The sequence below is a fragment of the Miniopterus natalensis genome, chromosome 5 (assembly GCF_054644295.1).
Source record: "Miniopterus natalensis isolate mMinNat1 chromosome 5, mMinNat1.hap1, whole genome shotgun sequence".
NCBI lineage: Eukaryota > Metazoa > Chordata > Mammalia > Chiroptera > Miniopteridae > Miniopterus > Miniopterus natalensis.
The window spans coordinates 22487103-22494247 of record NC_142085.1 but is presented as its reverse complement, the minus strand read 5'-3'; the positions used below and the strand labels follow the sequence as shown (position 1 = coordinate 22494247).

Genomic DNA, 7145 nt, shown 5'->3' with positions numbered 1-7145 from the left:
CTGGGCATTTCTCCCTCAAGCTTATGTTTTGCTTTTGGGGGATAGAAATTGTTGTTGTTGTTTTAATCTTGAGAGCCTCTGAATTTCTGGACTCCCTTCATTCTCTTTTTTGTTTGTTTGTTTGCAAACCTGCCAACTCTTTCCTGAGCTCATCTCTTTCTTGCATTATTACCTTGCCAAATGCGGACAACAGCACCCAACACACACAGCTAACATTCTGTTTTCTAGTCGCTTCCTCTAGAGCTTTTGTACTTCTAGGTGTAATTATCTGCCTCTTAAGGTATAGTAGGCAATAGTTTTATCAAATGTTTTGCCATTGCATAGTGTGGGTCATCACTTATCTAGCCTATAGTTTCATTGTCATCACAGTCTGTCACCTGACCTCTGCTGACAATGCCACTATTTTAGCCCTTTGCAATGGTAACACCTCAGTTCTAGGCATCAATTTCTTTTTCTTTTCTTTTTTAAAATATGTCTTCATTGATTTCAGAGAGAGGAAGGGAGAGGGAGAGAGAGAGAGAAACATCAATGATGAGAGTCATTGATCGGCTGCCTCCTGCACGCCCCCGACGGGATTGAGCCCGCAACCCGGGCCTGTGCCCTGACCAGGAATTGAACCGAGATCTCCTGGATCCTAGGTTGATGCTCGACTGCTGAGCCACACTGGCCAGGCTAGGCATCGATTTCTGTATCTACATGCATACTACTAGGTTATGGCAGCATATCTTGATTAGATTCAGCTTTTTTTTTTTGAGTGAACAAAAATTCTTTAAAAAATTATTTTTCAATTAAAATTTACATTTATTATTATTTTGTATTAGCTTTAGGTGTACAGCATAGTGGTAGACAATCCTATACTTTACAATGTGATCCCTCCCGATATTTTCAGTACCCACATGGCACCATCCATAGTTATTACAATATTAACTATATTCCCTATGCTGAACTTTACATCCTTTTAACTATTTTGTAACAGCCAATTAGTACTTATTAATGCCTTCACCTTTTTCACCCAGCCCCACCTCCCCCATAAAAACTTTTGAGGGTTGGATATTTAAAATGAAGTGTGTTTTACCACTAGGTTTTCTTTCTGCTATGTTGCTAGCATTCAACCTATTGGGAACATTTTATTAACCTTTACTTATTTTCATTGCCTGGGTCAGCACTGTCCAATATAAATATAAATATATAAATATAAATACACAAACTATACGTGATTTTGTAATAGCCATTGGTGATTGGTGAGATTTTGCAATGGCTGTCTTAGATCTCCGGAGTCTTGCAGATTGTCTTTTGTCCAGTGAATCCTTCTTGGTTGCTAGTGATCAGATAGTTTGTGATCATGTGATCATCTCTATTCCTGTTATATAGGACTGACTGACATGGCAACTGGATTGAGCAAAAATTGCTTTTAAAAGGTATGTACACATTAGAAAAATATAATGATTTATAGATCATTTCAAAGAGAGCTTATGGGACCAAAACCAGGACCTCTTAATGCTGTAACCTAAGTTTGAAGTTCTCCATAGGATGTAATAGACGCTCAATAGTGCAATGTTTCCTGAGGAGATCAAAGGTAAAATAAATAAATATATAAAACTAAATGTGTACATTTAACTATAAATATCTCCAACAATCTCATGTCATTATGTTCTTGGCTAATATATGTGTGTTTGCTTCCTTTCCATAATAGGAGTTTAAACTAATTAAGGTGGAGATTAGTCTATTACTTATAATAGGCCCAACAAACATGTAGTCGGGCGTAAAAACATCTTGCTAACTTCGATGTTTGATCAGCTATACTATCTTACTTCATGGGTGGCTGTGCATAGCTCATTCTTGGAACTACAGAGTCTCAGCTGTCTCTTTCTATGGGCTCTTGAATTGTGTGTGGAGTGTCCTAACTGTCATTGTGTTGCATGGTGGCTCCACCTGCTTTATGGAAACGCTTAAAGCTGGTAACAGCTTGGGTCAGGGGTGGCATGGGGCCAGTTAGTGAAGGGCTTTCCCCATAGTCAGCTCTGTGTTCCTCATATATTCATTATTGTGTCCTCAGTATTAGTGCATGAATTACACTGTAAAGGAGCTCAGTAAATGTTAGATGAAATAATGATCTGGATCTGTTGATTCAGTTCAAACTTGGTGAAAGTGGGTTACTAGTTTGGATACTGATAAATTAGTTATTTTTACCTTGATGGTAAAAATGCTGTGACTGCTGGATGTAAAATGTCACTGTTGCTTCTTTCTTACACGGAAGGCCATTTAATTCTCCCCAGCAATCCAGAAAATCCTTTTGTATGAACTCAGGCACTTTTAATTCAAGATGACTTCCTTGTTTGTTCTTTCACGAGAGCTGGTGTGGTCTTCTGCGTGTTGAGGTCTGGCTCTGGGTGGATGAGAGCCCATTGAAGAAGGCCAGTGGCTCAACCATGTGATTTAATATGCTCTTGAAGGTCTGTCGCATACGTTGCTTTGGTGGCATGAGTGATACATGAAAGCATGGCTCTTGATTTTATGTTGTTAGCTTCACTGAATATCTGGTAAAGTCTTGAAAATTATGATAGGCTTAAGGGTTTCAGTCTAGCTAGAGGTGGTTGGCATCTGTGTATGCATTAAAAATACACTTTTTAAAATTGAGATTGTATATTTGGGGATGCATGTTTAGGAGAGACTGGTAGAGATTATTGGGGAAACTAAGTTACCCCAACTCCATGAAGACCCCAAAGACTCATCTAAAACATAGAAGCAAGTGCAAAATAAACTAATTTTGAACAGAGAGGTAACAAGGAAGGTATGATGCCTAAGAGAGAGAGATTCAAGGAAGCCTTCTTATAGGAGTTCAACGTTTGTTCCAGAGGAGAGAGGCCGAGAAGAATTCATGGGCATGGGGAGTAGAAATGTGGGTGAAAGACCCATGATCACAGAAGAATTTAGATCAAATTTGGAGGCTCTTCCAATGAACCCAAGAGCAGCTTCTTCATTTCCTTCAGTTAAAGAAAATGGAGGAAAGTTTTCAAACATGTGATAGATGAAAATAACTTTGTCCTGCTAGAATGTGCCCTGCATTTTTAAAAAAAGCACCTGTAATTATACCTAATTTTAAGGGGGATTAAAAAAAAGGTAAGTTACTGTTATTTTAAAAATGTCTGTATTTCTAAGGTACAATGCCTGACACATAGCGTGTGCTTAATAAATGTTTGTTGAACTGAACTTAACTGAGACAAATTAACCTTTCGTAGGTTATTTAAAATTACACATCAGAGTATTTAAAGGTTCTATTTGCTAATCCATTTTGGTTAAAAAAAACAAAACCATCCTCAATCAGAGATAGCCAAGACAGTGGTCATCTATATGTTGTAGGAATAATGATTATTTATTAAGCATCAGTAAGAATCTAACCATGGAGTTGAAATAGAATTAGTTCAGGTTACCATGAAGCTACCTGGGGACGTAATTTTGAAATCTCTCATTGACGTCACTCACTTCTTTGGTTTTATTTTCCCATTCACAAAATAGAGCTAGAGAGAGGCCTGCCATTTAATACCAAGGCTCCTCCGAGGCCGACTTATCTCCCGCTTAAATCACGGGTCATATTGCATGACTGGAAAGTAGAACATACAGTGCGTGTTAAGAGTCCTTAGCCTTCTGGGGAAGATTATAAAAAGATCATGACAGCACTTTATAACTTGGTTAGTCTCTGTAGCAAATTAATTAAGAATTTTGCTGTAATTTGAGGTAAAGGGGGGTGGAAGTGGGGTAGAAGAAGAGGAAGGTTTGGCCCTTTTTCCATTCCCCTTGTTGAGAGTCACCCTTTGATCCCCCTCAGGAAGTGGAACAGAAAAATCAAAACAAAAACTACATTCGTCAGTCACTCTGGGGCAACCACATTTGTAGACCGTAAGAAGGTCAATCGAAACAAGGACAGTGATTGCTATAAAACCGACAGGTACTCTCATTGACACAACACAGGCATAGCCAGGGCGTGCCCAGAAAGAGCTACTGCACAAAGCAGGCATCCAGAGCACGACGGCAACGACCACCCTGCAGCCCGCAGCCATGGTGAGTACAATAACTCCCGTTTGGCGACAGGCATTCCCTAGGATTTCAGAAAAGCAGGTTTCTCAGGAATTAGGCTCAATTGGGGTTATTTCTTTTAAAAACAGAGCTGACTTTAATTTTGACCCCTGTCTGGTGGAGAAAAAGGAAAAGTAACCAGAAGTTATAATGGGGTGTAAGATAGCTCTTTGCCTGATGGCTGTTGTATAGTTGGCACGAGCTTGTGCAGCTGTTGGTGCCACGCACGACATTCTCTCTCCTGTGGCCACCATTGTAGAGCTAGACTGGCTCAAAACTCTAACCTCATGGCAGAGTGTAGCCAGCCTTTCAGGATGCATATATATATCAAGAAAGTTGGGGTCCCAAATGGGTTTAATAACCTCCCCAAGACTATAGGTAGAGGAGTGCCCTGGATGGAGGGAGCGAAACCTCCCAGGGATGAGCCTGGACAGCTCCTAGAGGAGGGAAATTTGCCATGTCTTGATGGCTGATAATTTTTGCATCGTCTCATTCCTCCTTGAGGAGAGAGAGATGTTAGTGTGATGGAAATCTTCATCCCCTGGGTCGAGACTCTTGCCTGGCAGTAGTCAGGTAGGGCCCATGAAGAATTTTGATGTGGAGAAGCATGAAAACAGGGCTTGGGAAATCACTCACCATGCTACTGGCTTAAACCATCCCTCTTTTTTTCCTTGCTTATAAGTCATGCAAATTAAAAGAGCTTGGATTTCATCGAAACATCATGGCATATGGTGATGATAATACCGTATTATGTTTATATATTGGTTTAGAGATGACAAGAAATGCAGTGAAGTGCAGCATTTAGGGGCATAGGCTTTGGAGCCAGACCTGGCTCCACCACTTACTCAATGTGGGATTTGGGGTGAATTTTTATTTTTATTATTACTTTTAAAAAATATATCTTTATTGATTTCAGAGAGAGGAAAGGAGAGGGAGAGAGAGAGCTAGAAACATCAATGATGAGAGAGTCATTGATCGGCTGCAGCCCGTAACCCGGGCAGGTGCCCTGACCGGGAATCGAACCCCGATCGCCTGGATCCTAGGTCGATGCTCAACCGCTGAGCCACACACGGCTGGGCTGGGGTGAATTTTTAACCACTCTGAGCATTATTATTCCCCTTATCAGTACAGGGCAATAATAATGGCATCTCCCTCATGGGATTTTTGGGGGGATTAATTGATATCATCGCAATTGACTAAATCTATATTCTGAAACTGCGTGTCTATGCATGCATAGTTTTTAGTTAACCTGGACATTTTAATTTAACAATCAATAAAGATAGAGAAAACATTCAATAGGTGTTAATATTAATAATATTGTTTTTACCTCTGAGACGCTCATCAACCCAGTGAAGTAGGTTGGGAACTAGTTTCCCTACTATACACATGAACAGCCTCTCTAGTTAAGTGATTTAACATCACTGAGTATATACACAAAGAACTGGGACACAAATCTAGGTTCAGTGGCTCCAAGCACAGTGTTCTCCTCGAAGGGCTCAAAGGCAAGATTTCTGAACCTCTCAGAGAAGAAGTGTTGTATAAATCCTTCTTAAGAACCAGCAAGAGCCTTAGTGAAGCCTCTCTTAATTGCATAACCACTAAGATCTAGTTTCAGAACCACAGCTCTGTGGAGCAAAGCAGAGGGATCTGCAGACAGCATCTGATTTCCTGATAAAGGGCCACGTGCATGACCTACAACACTCGCACATTCCTGACACAGCTGTCACAGCGCTTAGAATGCTTGGCTCCTCTAGTGGGACAAAGCTAAGATTAAACACTGTGAGTAGCTATATGTTGGTGACAATAATAAGGATCTTCAATTGCACGGGGCCGGCCACTGACAGCTAGGTTTGAGTCCCCAGACTGGCATTGACAGGCTGGCGAACCCAACCAAGTTATTTGTTGCCTCTCAGACACGATTCCTTCACCTGTCTAATCGGGATAATTAATATTAGTTCCAACTACCCTACAAGAAAGTTATGAGGATCCAATGTTTAAAGAGATGGGAGAGTGTTTTTTAAAATATTCAAAGGATGATAAGCAAATATAATAATGACATGTTAGGAGCATAGGAATTTTTGCTAAATCATATAACCTCAAGGTACAGTTAAGCTTTGATAATTAAATATAAAAATGATTTAGTGAATATAACATGGAAGAGAAAAGAGAAAACACAAAGGAGGAATTAATGTAAGAAATCTAAGGAAGTTATTGACAGGCTCGCGAAGCTATCTAAGCAGGCACCCGTTTACTTTTTAAAATGTTACAGTGCTATATCTAGATAGAAGGTGCCTGAGGGCAAATTTCACATCTTTCCTGTCCACTGTGTTCATCAGCACGTTGCTGACTTAACAACAGTCACCTGTACTGAATATTTACCCTGTGCTGGCCTTATACGGACCCTATCATTGAATCTTCACATTTTCTGGTGGAGGAAACTGAGTCACAGCTAGTAAGAGTCCTGGAACCGAGTTATGAACCCAGGACATCTGACTCCAGAGCCCATGTCCACCACACTATAGAGACAAGGGAGTTGCTGAATGAATGAATGGTTGTGGGAGATAATGAAAGTAGATGACTGCTGGTTATCTGAAGGGGAAGCAGACTCATTGGGGCTTATCTGCATCAATCTTGCTTTCACCTTCTTTTTAGTATCGGCTACCTTGGTACAGCACGCTGACACCATAACCTCTTTGTTTCTTTTCATAGTCTCTGTTGTTGGGCACCTTAGTGCCGGTGCTTCTCTCAATTAGCATGGATAACTGAAACTTTGATATAAGGTTTTTCTTAATTCGTTGATTGTGGGAGGTCAATTGCATTGTTAATTTAACTGTATTGCTTTGTTTACCCATTCACTCACCCACTTTTTCATTTATCCGGAAAGTATTTATGGAACACCGTTTCTAGGAACTTACAATCTAACAGGTGTAGATCTGACACGAACACAAATAGTACATTTCCAGACAGTAAAGAAATGCTGCTTGAGTGGTAGATGGTAAAAGCTTCATGATTTAAGGATAATTAACACCCTTCTAACTGAACTACTTTAGGGACAGTTTCTGGAGTTGACC

General features: G+C 40.3%; 1 non-coding gene across 1 annotated transcript; it reads left to right on the top strand.

The window, feature by feature from the left end:
- The first annotated feature begins 1451 nt into the window (after nucleotides 1-1451).
- LOC148093058 (small nucleolar RNA SNORA25) lies at nucleotides 1452-1577 on the top strand. The gene has a single exon (XR_015714607.1). It is a non-coding gene; the product is annotated as a small nucleolar RNA SNORA25 (small nucleolar RNA).
- Nucleotides 1578-7145: the final 5568 nt, after the last annotated feature.